The sequence below is a fragment of the Polistes canadensis genome, unplaced genomic scaffold (genome assembly GCF_001313835.1).
Source record: "Polistes canadensis isolate GaletaPanama2010 unplaced genomic scaffold, ASM131383v1 scaffold_129, whole genome shotgun sequence".
In the NCBI taxonomy this organism is placed as follows: Eukaryota; Metazoa; Arthropoda; class Insecta; order Hymenoptera; family Vespidae; genus Polistes; species Polistes canadensis.
The window spans coordinates 120,218-135,607 of NW_014569676.1; the positions used below are offsets into that span (position 1 = coordinate 120,218).

At 32.1% G+C, this 15,390-nt stretch overlaps 1 protein-coding gene across 5 annotated transcripts in view; it reads right to left on the minus strand.

Moving 5' to 3' along the window:
• Positions 1-14,610, minus strand: part of LOC106788193 (protein Tob1) — a 30,839-nt gene extending 16,229 nt beyond the window's left edge. The window contains exons 1-2 of one of the 5 annotated variants that reach the window (XM_014751250.1): positions 14,499-14,610; positions 6,233-6,291 (exon numbers count right to left, since the gene is read on the minus strand). The gene's annotated coding sequence lies outside the window, so the exon portion shown is untranslated. The other 4 variants (XM_014751251.1, XM_014751248.1, XM_014751249.1 and 1 more) reach the window with 4 other exon arrangements.
• Between the last annotated feature and the right edge of the window lie 780 nt (positions 14,611-15,390).

Here is a 15,390-nt window from a genome sequence, read left to right on the forward strand (position 1 = left end):
GCTTGAAAATAAGCAGTCGAGCAGGTATTTACTCAAGAAGTCTTATCGAATTGCGATTAAACTGGCGCTATGAAAACGCCATCATCATCAGTGATAATATACAGAAAAGAATAGGGCGTCTCTTTTTTTTTCTTTTCTTTTTTTTTTTTTTAAAACACAGAAAATCTCTTTTATTTCGTTTTGTTTTACGAATGAACGAACGAACGAACGAACGAATGAATGTAGAAATGAATGAATGAACAAACAAAACGAACTACTTTATAATAGCATCGAACGAACTTCGATATCGAGCAAATTCCATCGACATTACAGTGGCCAGCTTATTAAAAAAAACGTTCCCTTGGTGGCCATTTTAAATATCGAATTGTCCATGAGAAAAATCTGTGCGGTGGTGGTAGTGGTCGTCGTTGTGTGTTGTCGTCGTGCAAAACCTGAAGAATTTTCCATTACCGTCATTGGATCGTTTAGCGAAAACTCGTGAAATTTTTTCTCTCTCTCTCTTTTTCTTTTCATTTGATTTTTCCATTGGTTAACTGACACGTAACCTCCCGCTTTAGGATAGAAATTTTTACAAGAAATTTCCATACCCGTTTTGTTCCACGGGAGAAAACGATGAAATTCATTTTTTTTTATTATAATTATCTCATAATAATGATCTGAAATTCTAGGGAAATGAATGAGAACAGACAAAATTGAAGATACACGCGATTTCGTAAGCTTAATCGAACCACCAATGAGAAAACCAACCGAGAATCTACAAAAGAATCAAATTATCTTTCGAGCTTATCGCTCTTGTAACAGAAATGTGTACAAATGCACACACCTGCGTATGCACGCACTACACATACACAGAATATAGATAGAATACGATGTGTTACAAATCATGTACATTATAATGTAATTTTCTATATAGAAATACTTATGTTATAATAGTGCATTAATTATTAAACGTTTTATTATGTCAATTAATTTTAATTAGCAAACATTTTATACTTAATTACTTGATATGTTTCCTAGACGTTTTTATTACATTTGCGTAATTCGAATGCAATGTGTGCAATGCGTGCGTATACGTATGCGTACTACTCTTCAGTTTATAGGATTTCCATTTAAAAGAAAAATCAATTTTCTTTTTTAATATATTTCTTTCTATTTCTCTCTCTCTCTCCTACTTATTTTCAAATATTACGTAATGTACAAGATAAGACTAACAATAAGATCAGATCTGCATCACTGGAAGTTGTTGGTACTGTCGCATTCAATTTAAAAAACTTGCTGAAACCGAAGAGACATCGATGAATGGTAGTAGATTCGAAAGTAAAAATGTGCATAACGCGTATGTGTGTGTGTAAAAAAAAAAATATGCCTACGTAATCTCGTGCGTCAGTATACTATTATAATTTCAAAAAAGTGACAATACGTGCATTCAAACGATGCATTTATAATGCATTTATAATGCAAAACGAATATATAGTATATTAAATATGATCGATCCAAAAAATGTGTTGTTTTAATTTTGAATATTTATTTCGTTGATCAATTTCGATGTCATTATGATAATGTCCTTATCAATTTGATTACATTATCTTTATCTCTTTCTTAAATAAATAAAAAAACTTAATAGTAATATTATGAGAAAGAGTAAAAAGGGGAGAAAAAGAAAATGACGATTATGATAAATGTTTCGTACACGTAATGCAGACATTATATAATGTATAATGTAATGTATGCATTACGTATGCACCCACTTATACATATATGTACTTACATATATATATAATACATATCAGATAAACTAGATCTTTCTATCATATTATCATTCACATATTTTAAATTACTTTATCTTTTTCTATAGTTATGTGAATAAGATTTATCAGTGTGTATGCAGTCTACATATATATATATATATTAAATAATATGGATTAAAATTTTAATCATATAAATTTAAGTCGAAATTCAATTAGAAATAAATATATATATAAACGTTTTTAATGATGATATCGATCTGTAATAAATAAATGTGAAATGATAAGAAGAAAGGCAACAGCAATGTTTCTTCTATCGAAAAGAAATTGGAACTATTATTTTCTAACAATAATTTTACATTTAAACGCAAGACTACGGGGAACTCGAACGAATGTTCGTTGTTCATGGTGGTGGTGACTAGTAGTAGCCGGTTCACTCGATTTCATTCATTTGTCGGATAATCGTCGTGTTCCTGTTTGCTACCGGTGGTCAACGAGGCTGACGCGTGCTTGCATGTGCAACGTGCATGTATCATCGTTCTCTCCTGATAAAGTCTACTACCCATTGCATATACATATATGCTATACGTCACGATATATACACACGTAACTTTGAACATTCTGTTATATTCAAGAACCCAAAAAGTTCCGCGTATGATAACTTTGTTATTTCTTCTATTGGTTAAATTTTTCAATCCCCCTTACCCCCCTTAGCCCCCTCCTACCCTCCCTCTCATCATTCTTTTCCCCCACATCCTTTAAAACTTTTTTAAAGCGTTTTAATATTCCATTTCTTTTTTCTTTCACGTTGTATTCAATTTTTCTCACACACACACACACACACACATATTCATGATATATTTATATTTTATTTGTCGATATAATATATGGAATGTTCGAACGATAAGAAAAAAAGCACTCGTTGTGGAAAAAGAATTTATGAAACGTCATTATCGTTATCGTTTCATTTATTTGCACGAATTCATATTCGTAATATCGTTGAAACATAATAAAATATAACGCGATGGTTTTATTTACAAAATTATATTTCTACGATCAACGATTATAATTCTATTTTACGTAAGAATTTTGATACCTAATGTAAGTGATTTCGACTCGAACACGAAACCACGAGTCTCGATCATGTATTCATGGTGTTGCCTATGGTCATCGAGAAACCTTCGTACGTGTAATAAAGACAGAAAGAGAGAGAGAGATGAGAATTCAACAATCGAACTCGTTCGTGCGTAAAAACCCGTCGTTGTATGTCTGTCAAATCAATTATGCAATTTCGCAATTGCAGGCGCCATAGAATTTAAGTGGAACTTATATTTATATGCATACGGGTGTACCATTAAACGAGGTATCAAACTTTATGAAATTGTTCTTCAAAATAATTCGATATTTTTTTCTCATACGAATAGATAGAAAATTGGATGCGAAGTTAAGAGTACACTTTATACATTTTTTTTCCCCCTTTTCTTTTTTTTAAGTATAATTCCCCATTTTCCTTATGACTTTTTTTTTTCTATCATTAAGTATCCTTTAGTCCTCTTCAATTCTTTCGTAGAGTTCTTACGTAACGATCATGATTTTTTTTGTTTGATTTTATTTTGTTTAAACGTGACGACGCGATCGTACAGATTAGAAACACCGATAATGTTATTACACGTTTGATAAACTTATAGATTAATTATCGAGATTTTTTCCAATACGTAAGTTTCTTCGAAGAAAAAAAAAAAAAAAGAGAAAAAAGAAAGAAAGAAAAAAAAAGACACGGTGAATCATCGGTGTTTAGATAAAAGCTGAAACAGGATTTTCGATCGACGTTGTATTATTGATCGTTGATCGTTGATCAATGACTCGCGACAGGATCATTTATTTTCAATCGGTACGTATATATTAAACGAACGTTTTGATGTTTAATATTAAATAATGTTTTTAACACGTAGGTGTATAGAGATATTTTATTCTAATCGATCGGCACGATATCATCGAATATTTTCAAATATACCGATAAGAACAATAATTCAGTTTTAAGATATTCAGAATAGTACAATTTTGAGACGTTAAATAATAATAACAACGAGAATTGTTTAAACAAAATTTACTATAAATTGTGCGAGCCAACGTCGAATTCTTCGCGAATTATTTACTTATTGAATTATTATACAAATTTAATGTTTCCACAAGATTATAATATACAATGAAAATAAAATGAAGGAGAGAACGTATGTAATAGGAATAAAATATATAAAAAGAAAGAAATAACATTCTCGTATTTAGAGTAGTATACGGAATGAGCTCTTACAAAATTCTTCTCTCGGCAATAATCGATATGTCGTCGATTGACCTTCGAACAATGAATTATTGCACACGACGTACTCGTGCCAGTCCAATGCGTCCAAGGTCTAACGAATAGTAGGCCGCAACGCGCGATACCGTTTTAATAGTAGTTGCTTACACTCCTCCTCTATAGTATCTTTTTCCTTCTATCACTATCTCTATCATTGTATTTTTTTTCTCTCTCTCTTTCTCTTCATCTTTTCTTTTTTTCTATTTTTTTTCCCCTTTTTTTCCAATTTATTTCTATTCTCTACTCTACTTTATACGAGGAACAAAGTCATATAGGTTACTTGTTTTTTTCTTCTATTTCCAAACGACAAAAGTATCAACGAGAAATTTATTCCCGTTTCCCTTTTTTTTTTTTTTTTTCCATTTATTTTCCATTCGGATGATTTCTGCGGGTTTTTTTTTCTTACTTTTTTATCCCCCTCCCACCCTCCCCATTTCCGAAAGGACGATTACGTTATTGGATAGTTCGAAATATCGATTCGTGATTAGTTCGTGGAAAATAATGAAGCAATATGGAGGAACCCTAACATGGCTGTGCAATAAATTCCGAAAAAGGAAATAAAAAAAAAGAAAAAAGATTTCTTATTAAACGATGAAATTGTAATTCTTTATCTTTCTCTTTCTCTCTCTTTTTTCATTTGTTATTACGAATTAAAACGGAATGAAATGTTTCTCGTTCTTTCTCTCTCTTTCTCTTTGTTTTTCGATGAGAACAATATGTTAGCATGTGTGAATAGAATGATCGCAATAAAAGCTACATATCAGAAGACATATTTCATTGTTGCCGGAAGAAATAAAAAACGGCTACGGACATTTTGATATTAAAAACGATAAAGCACCAGTATAAAAAATACATATACCGAAGAACTTGACAAAATCCATAAAAAAAATGTGACCTTACAAGAAAACGTTTTGTCCATGATATTATAAACTCTTTTGAAACCAATCATAGTACGTGTTAAATACTTTCTCTTCTAATTTAAAAAGGAGAAATATAAATATTTAGGTGGCCTCGTTTAATTGGGTCACCCTGTATATTATACTAACAAAAATATAATCATAATATAAGTTTTGGTTAAGATATGAGCACAAAAAGAAAAGCGAAAAAGAAAATAAATTTCTATGATATTGAAAATGAAAAAAGAAAAAAAAAAATAGAAAGAAAGAAAAAACGTTCAGTTTTGATTTTACAAATTAACGAAAAAAATCGCATTCTTTAGGATAACCTTGAGAATAGAACGCTCATTTGCGGGGATCCAGCATTCATTTAAACGTAACGACATAATCGCTCGGTCGTGTAACGTCAGCGCATTTTACAGCATTACGTTACGATCTAAATCTATGTGTGCGTGGTTCAGCGTGTATGTGTGGTAGTTCTCTTTTAGCATAATCTCGTGTCTCTGTGCCAACAAGCCGAGAGAGTACAAGCATCGTGTGCCTCTCTTTTCTCTTTCTCTCTCGTACAATTTTTCTATTGAAACGAGAACGCATGATCACGCGCGCCCGGTTCGACTAATTAACGATGCGGATAAATAATTAATCTTCTCGTTTGTTTTTTTTCCTTTTCATTTGATTACTCTTTCATTTTTAAAATTATTGAAATTATTAATATATTTTGTTTTAATATTGATTTAAAATCGATTTAAAAAATAATATATAAAATAAAGTATGTTGTAATGTACCTGTCAAAATGACAGATTTCGATAGAAAAATATACGATTAATCTTCGTAAAAATATAATGTTACAAAAGATATCATTGAGATGAGAAGAAAAAGAAGAAGAATAAAAGGCAATAGAAGACTGCCAAAATACGAGATGTGCCAATCGTTGCGTTCCTTTGCGAACTGCCAACCAGCCAGCTCACCTTCCGATCTACTGTTTTAAATTAAGATACGTTTTCAAATGTCACGAGTACGCATTCCGTTTCGCGACACTTCTTGCCGAAGTTGAGATCCGAAATTATCGTAGTTCTTGTCTTATCGTTATCGATATTAACAATAAGACTTTTAATTGTAGGAGAAAAAGAACAAGAAAAGAAACAAAAACTCATTAATCATATACCTATCATTTTCTTTACATCTTTCATCAAAATATATCGTCAATTTTGTACAATTATTTTTGCTTGTATTACCTTGTTGTCGTTTTCAGCCAGTAAAGTTCCTTTAGTAAATTCCACACTTGTAGATCGATCTGTAATAATAATAATAATAATTATGATATTAGATTAAATCTAATTGTCGAATTATAATATGTATATTGGGTTAATAAATATAATTTGGAAATTTTTGCAGCATTTAAATAAATATATACATGTATCTTTTTTCTATTTTTAAGTAATCATTAGAAATATTATTAAATTGTAATTACTAGAATTATTGGAATATATGTGATATTAATTTTGATATTAATTTTATATCTCAAATAATAATAATGTATTATTTTATAATATATTTTTCATTATATTTAGAACTATTCTATATTAATCTCACGTATATATCTAGCGTAATATCATATTTCTTAAAATATCTAACAGAAAAATGTGTAGATGAAGTCAGGGTGATCGATAAAAACCAGTTCGAGAAATGATAATTAATTGAGTAAGCATAGATATTCAATAAACGCGATCTCATGATAATTATCATTGTCGGATAAAATGGTGAATGAGGTAGGACAGGAGAAGAAGGGATAAGGGGGTAATAGATTCGATTGGCCACGTGTGATTCACGAGATTATGATTATACTTATGATGATAGGATCTTGACTATCTTGACACAAGATTTTCCACAGAAGTAACGAGTCCTATCGTACAATTATTTTTTCTTCGAAAAGATAAGGAAAGTTTGAAAAAAAAAAAAGAAAAAAAAAAACGAAAAGAATCCATGAAACATCGAAGAAAAGCTTGTTGCTCTTTGTGATAGATATGAAAACAAACAATAACATTTCTCACATTCTACTATGATTTATTTCGAAAAAAATGTCTTATCCCGATAAAACTCGATGACACATATATTATTTTGTTTGTTTGTCTCTCTCTTTTTTAGTAACGCCATTACGCCAACGTGCAAATAAAATGATTAAAAAATGCGTAGAAAGATCTATATCTAATGTATTACCACTTTTTTCAATATAACCATAATAAAAACTAATCATCGCTTTCACCATTAAACGAGTAAGCGATTTTCCATCTGAAATCTATATACAAACCTAATCTAAATCCAGACCCGTTTCTGATTTTACTCTGAAAGGTTTGTTTATAATGCATGATTTATTTTAAACGAGATCTTGTTAATATATTAATGAAAGTGGTCGAACGGTATACATTATGAGACCTTTTTTATTTTTGTTTTTTAATGTGAAACACGTTTCTTTAACAGGAAGATATAGAATGAGACGAGACACGATTGAAGATTAGAACAAATGCGATTACGATCGTTTCTTAGATTATTTTGTATATCGGACAATTGAAACATCCTGTGTATAACGAAGGATAACGCTAAAACTTATGAAATAAATGAATATATGGTAAATATTTCGTAGAATTAAAAAAGTAACGTCGTCTTTTTATTAGAATTTCTTTTTTTTTGGTTTATTTTTTAAATCGAGTTATATTATTAGATTTATATAGAACAAAGCGATACCAAGCGACGTTCATGAAAGTTCTTTTCGAACGACACGAATATATTTCGTAAAACATAACGTGTACCTCTGATAAGGGGAATCCTTAAAAACTCGCATGTCAATACGCCGCGATTATCCGAACTCGTTATCATCACTCGTTTTTGCGATAATAAATTACTAACAGGAAACGTTTAAGTGGCTGCCTGATGTATTTCATTATTCCTTTTAAATATATATATATATTTTCTTTTTTATTTACCTCGTTTTTGTAAATATTTTATTTTTATTTTACTCGAAAATAATGTCGTTTTTTTTGTTAATTATACCACGCATGACGATTAATAAAATTGCATTAATGGGAAATGAAAATATATAGATATATATATTATATATTGTGAGAAAATTTAGAACTTAATTTTGTAACTTTGAATGTAATCAATTTATTTAACAATATATGATTGATATTCTCCAATATCCAAGGATCATATACTAGACTTTCGTTATTTTCAATGACAAATTAAAAAAGGAATACAATCTAAACAACCTTCGAATGAAATCAACTTGTCATTTTCTTTCTTCTTCTTACTTAGTCCGAGCAACTAACGACATGCATCAATGTAGAACATCGAATCGATTGGAAATGGGAGGTACGTTGACTTTCTATCATCGATCAGAAGGTCATCATATACAGGGTGTCTCCAATTTGATCGTAGAAACGTTGCTCAAATGTAAGAAAATAATTTTACATATAAAAATATATATAGGTGTCATTATTTTCTTAAAGTTTTATTTAAAACTTATAACATTCACATTCTAATGAATTTCTATTAATTTCTGTAAGGTGCATAAATAACATAGCATCGTCGAATGTTTTTCTTTTAATTTTTCCCCTTCCACAAATTCAAATCTAGTGGAATGAGATCAGGTGATTTAAGCGACCAATCTACTGTTCAGATAAGAATATGTTGAATCATTCCAAGATAATATGAATATTCCAAGATAATTTACGCACAATTGTTAAATATCATTTTTCAAATACCACATTTACGCAGTATTTCACACAAATAATGTTATAAACTTTGGAATAAAACTTTAAATGATTATATGGGGTTAATATGGGTTGTTCAGAAACCAATGGGATTTCGTCTATTTTTTCATCATTTTTTTACTTTTTGATCAACAACAAATGATAATTATTTTTTCAAAAATATGAGCTAATTTAAAAAGAAATTACGAAAGGGAGAAGGAATAGGGTGAAAAAAAGAAATTATCGATAAGAGGAACGCTTAAACGAGACGAGAGTAATTTAGACGGTCATTAGTGCTGGAATGAAAGTAAAAAGAGTGATAAAAAAAAAAAGGGATGAAAAAAAAGGCAGAAGGGTAGACGACATATTGATCGTTCTAAATACATTTTCCATTTTCTCCCTTTTTCCCTATTCCTTCTTGAAATTCTCTGGATTCTCATTTTATCGAGAGAGGGAGAGAGAATGAGAGAAAAAAATGAGAATGATGAGCCTGACGTGGTGAGTGTCTTATATTTAAAAAAAAAGAAAAATAATCAATTGATCGTTTCACGTGTCTACTTTTTTCTTCCTGCGTAAAAAGAATGGGCAAACAGCACACATACAGACACACCACATACGTGCGCACGCGCGCATAAAAAGAGACAGAAAGAGAGAGATAATTGGACCCATGAATACACAATTGTTCTTCGAAAGTTGACCCATGCTTTCATACTATGAGGCCTGCACAAGCTCGATATATTTGGAAGAATCAACTATAAACGAATAATCTAGATAGATAAATTAATCCTTTTTCTATTTGAGTCATTCACGTTAATCGATATGTTCCCCGAAATATTTATTTTGTTTTCACGTAATGTTACCTGTAATTTTGGCAATTGACTTTTTGTGTGACAGATAGATAATGATTAATGTATTATTATTGCAATGTTAATAAACTAATGAACGTTTATCAATAAAAGAAACATCGAGAATTATCGAATATATATAATATGAATTATGAATATATGAAAAAATAAAAAGTCACGTCCATGAAAACGTAAATACCACGATTAGTATTATAATATCTTAAAACAAAATAGGGTATTTATAATAATTATATAAGACGTTTGTATTATTAGCATTTGAAATGGCGATAATTAGTTGAAACAATTTTGCCGATAAAATGTGTCATATAATTTTGATTAAAGTTCGTTTAAAATATTGTTTAGATTAAAATGGAAAAGAGACAGAATGTGGATAATAGGGTAATATGTATTAGAAGTAGATACTTTAGAACGAACAGTGCCAGAGAACCAGGTCACCTGGGTCATTCGTAAGGTGGTTGGAAAAGCTCAGATCAATATCAAGCGCGAATTGGCACGTTACGTTGCGAAGATCGACCCATGACCCATTGTGGACCCGCCCACATACATTAAATACATATTTACGTATATTACACACATATATATATAAATATTTATTATTATATTATTGTATATTTTTTCGTTTCGTTTCTCCTCCTATTGCAAATCTTAAAAATGCAATAGTATAAAAAAAGGAGAATGGGGAGAAAAAAGAAAAAAGAAGAATAAGGAAAAATATGAAGATGAAAAGATATGGCACGGTAGGAAGACAAAAGAGACGTTTACTTATTTACACGACCACGCGAAAATCCGTGATTCGCTACGTCATGTTTCCCTACGCAGGAGGGAAGCCAAGCCGAGAGAGGTTGAACTACTGGAAGAGCTAAAATTAATTCTGCGCCCGTTAGATTAGGAAAGCACTCGCTAGGTTTCCCCCTCGGGTTACTACTAACATTATCTTCTCTTCTACAAAGTAATACGGTTATAAAACAAAACTCTATGCGAACTCTTATCTTTTCTTTTTTTTTACACGTCCCCTTTTTCCAGAATCTACGTTTTATTTTTATTTAAAAGAAACAGAAAAAAAAACGACGGAACTTATTTTATATTTGCACAATCAATTCTTTTTTTTTTTATTTTTACCAAATTTCTAATCATCGATCTGAATACTAGATATTATTAATATTGCGCGAAATAGATAAATTATCTCTATAATTGTTTTCAAGTTTTCTCATACCGTTTGTTTATTTACGTATTTATTAATTATTATTCCACGCGATAATTTTATCTTTTTTTCTTTTTTTTTCTTTTAATTAACCGACCAACAAAAATTATTCTAATACATTCTTTGACCTACTTCAAACGATAAGAACAATCGAAATGGATTTCGGTTATATTCGATGGGACTTTAAATTAACGAGTGAAAGCTAATGGGTCGTAGAAGAAACAACAAATTTAATATAATTATAGAACCGGAAAACTTTCTTCGAACGGTCGCCACTTTTTATGTTGCTTCCTTTCCCTCATTAGTTGGATCTCGAGCGTTAACGATCACTACAATCCGATAAATACGGATCGAAAATATTTATCTTCTCTTATATATTTCTAATTCTTTAATTACAACGAAAGAATATCCACGTGTTGTTTTGTGACAAAAATCATTTAAAACGAATTTCATGTAGTCAACGAAAACTAACTATAAGAAAGAGAGAGAGAGAGAGAGAGAGAGAGAGAGAGAGAGAATCAACCAATCACAACGTCTTGTATAACTCGTACGGGGCACTGATTGGAACGGGCGTGGGAGTATCGAATCGATTAGACTGCCGATCGATTCTCGCACAAAGTATATATTCATTCTCTCTCTCTCTCTCTCTATTTCTCTTTTTCGTTCTTTTTTGGACTTATTCCATTTCTTTTCAAAAATAAAAACAACAAAAGTCGGCTATTGTTCTCTCATACGTCCGATTTTATTTCATTCTTATTCCTTTTTTTTGCTTTATCGAAAAACTAATGTAAGAAGGAGGATACTGTGTGCGTTATTTCAACATTAATCGTCTAACATAAAAGTATGGAACTATAAGAGTATACATATATGTGTATACACATATATATATATGTAATAACACGTGAGAAGACGTATTACGCGATATTACGTACTATGTCATCGTCATTGTCGCGCATATTTCTCGAGTAACATACTAATATGCAAGGTCTCGGTGGTATCTTCTTCAAGTAGTATGTTCGTATTTATTAGCTAATGTTAAAGTATACCTTGAACACGATTTTTCCGTCTTAACAAAAGTGAAAATATCATTACGATGCCTTTCCTCTTCCTGTTTTTTTTATTTTCCTTTTTGTTTTTTTTTCTAACACTCCCAATGAAATAAGATATCTCGTGATATTATTTAGATACATTTTTTTTTGTTCTCATTATTTTCTACAGATTATTTATATGATTTCATAATACCAATTGAAATATGAAAAAAAAATAAAAAAACACGAAAATGCAATTGCATAGGAAAAAAAAGGAAAAGAAAAATATATATATATATATATATATATATATATGCACTGTCATTAGCAAATGTTTACGATCGTTATCAGGAAAACCTTGGTAAAAAGAAAAAGAAAAATGATAGACAAAATAAAAGACGACAAAATATATTTTTCTCCACGTCCTTCGAACGATTTTATCAAGTCGAAATGATGCGTATGATAAAATATTTCAATATTCTTACGATAAGAATATAATAATAATAATAATAATAATAATACATTCTCTTATCGTATAAATATTTTAATCTTTCATTGTGTAAAATGTATATAAGTACATATGTACGTAGAAATATATGTTTATCAATTCGCAATGTTTCGTGGTTAGGGTATTACGAAATGTTAGCAGCGTGCAGCTGTCCTACGATATATAAAAGTGCAGCCAGTAGCGATAGTGACAGCCTATTGGTGAATTAACCGGAATCTGGGCCAATTACGACACCTGACGGACGGGTACAAATACGAGAGAGGGAGAGAGAGAGAGAGAAAGAGGGTGCAAAAGAGCCTTCAAAATGGTGTCCGTAAATCATACGAAATACCTATGCCAAATATAAATCTCTAATGGTTTATTTTACACGCATAAAAACACACACACACACACACACACACACATAACACTCGCGAAATATTAGCACTGTATCACCGAAAATGATTCGTATGATTCAATCTAACTTATATCAATTTAATGAACAGTCTTTTTGTTGACAAATAGATTATGAACATTAAGATACAAAAAGAGAGAGTGAGAGAGAGAAAATAAGATTCATTTCTTACTCTTGTATAATAATAAATCTTAGAATTATGATATATACGATAATAAATACGTTTTTTTGAACGTTCAAATACTATAATTTATCTTATTTTCTGAAATTATACTCGGAATCGTAAAGAAATGATGGGGAGGGAAGAAGTAACAACATTGACTAAACGAAATTATATATATATGTATGTGTGTCTATGCGCACGCAGGGTACACATATGGTAATAGTTGTGTCTACTACGCGAAGCATAACAACGATTCAGTAGCTTTACGAAATACAGATAGAGAAATTGTATAACTGTCAACGACGTTTATCCTTTCGTAATTTCAAACGATTACTCTTCCCTATAATTCGAAATTAATTCGTAAACTAGCGGATTTCTAAAACTTGAATAAATATCTTTTCTTTACTTTTTTATTCTTTTTTTTTTTTTAAGAAGTGTACCATTAGATAGATAAAATATAAATGTGCAAAATGTTTCTAGTATTTAAAAAATTCGAATAAAACGATGATGAGAAAAAAAAGAAAGAAAGAGAGAGATAGTGATCTCACGTGCATCGTCATGAAATAATTGCAAGATACTAAACATTTACTCTAGTTACTATACTTATTCGCTTGACCTAAAACCGCATCGCATATAACGAAATCAAAATAGAGTCTAGACGCGACAGAATAGATTCGATTATTTTACGATAGAAATCTCTAATTAGCTGAACATTATCTTTTTCTTTTTTTTTACTTTTGAATACGATAGAAGAAACAAAAAAGTCAGATAAAGAGAGAGAGAGAGAGAGAGAGTAGGAGAAGATAACAAAAAAATCATTATGCCAGTGACACGCACACTTTTTTTTTGTCGTCTAATCTTCTTGTATATCACTACTTTTAATTATCTCTCTCTTTCTTGAATTTTCTATAGGGACACGCGTATCAGCAGTACGCGTACATACACACTCTTGCACAAGATGTACCAGTATGCACCCAAATATCGTATAATTTACTTACATACCCCTGGTACTTGTTACGTTCACATCAAACAAACAAACCAATAAACGAAGGAAGGAACGCGCGCGCGTGCACGCACACACAGACCCATCCACACACACATCCACACACTTTGCGGGCACGTTACGTTAGCCCCCAGAGGAGAGGTTAGTGCTTTCCTTGGAAACTTGAGCATGCACGTATGCAGCAGCAGCAACAAACACACACGCTCGTTGTTCTGTTACAGGCTACGTACGTGTATTTTATGCGTTTTCCGTATGTCTTTTTTTAAATAAATGTGCAGACCAAGTAGAAATGTAGAAGAACAGGATGCACAGTAAGTAAAGAAATATATATATATATATATATAAGATTGTATATGTGTGTATATATATATATTTCTTTGATCGAACAATTATTATACGATTAAAAGAGAATTTACGAACGTTTGAACAATGATCATTGAACTACTGTACGATATTACTGTTACCCAGAGTAAAACTCGGTCGGGAAATCGCGTTACGAGAGAGAGAGAGTTCGAACAAACGAGAAAGGCGAGAGAACGCGCAGCTCCGATATACCAACAGAGACTGGCGGTTTCCAGTTCGGACTCACCGAATGCTACCTAGCCGGTATAGTGAAAAAGAGATGTATATAATACACAACGACGACGAGTACTATCCCTATATCGTTAGGTGTACTACATAACTACTATCACACCACACTAGTACCACTACCACCACCACACCACCACCACCACACCACCACCACCACCACCATCAGTACCACCACCACCAGTCCACTTCCAGTACACACCACTATCTCAGCAGCAGTAGCAGCTACTCTATGTCGTTACACTAACACACCTATAAACAACGTCTTCTTGTCGTTCCTGCGCCGTGTGTATTTCTCTCCGGGAGAACGGTAGGTAAAGGGGAGTATCCAAAGGAACCAGGTGGGGATAGGTTGGTTAACAGAGTAGGGGTAGAGTACTCGGGGAAGAAACTATCAGGTCGCACGCTCTCGACGTTCTGTTCGTGACGTAACTCGAGTCATCCTGGATGTGTCGTGCGCCAGCGCAAAAGTTCAAATGAGAGAGAGAGAGAGAGAGTGCTAGAGTGAGAAAAGAGTGGGGAAGTACAAGACTGCTGGCAAGGGCGAATATTCGGCTGGTGGGGAGAATGGTACGAGTCATCGAAAAGAGGGGAGGATGGCGGTCATTAGTGCTACTGGGACACGGAAGCGAATCCTTGCCTTGTCGCACCTTCTCTCTCTATCCCTCTTGCAGGCTCGCGACCCGGTACCTGCTCACCACCCTCACCCACCCTTCCATCGTGCATCCACCATTGCTCTGCTGCCCGGGGATGCGCCTGCACTCTGCAGCCGTATATATCCCTTTTGCTGCACCCTGTTTCTCCCTCTCTCTCTCTATCTATCTATCTGTCCATCTTTCTTTCTGCACAACACCTATAAGAACCGGGCTCGATTAGGCAGCGCTCGCGACCTC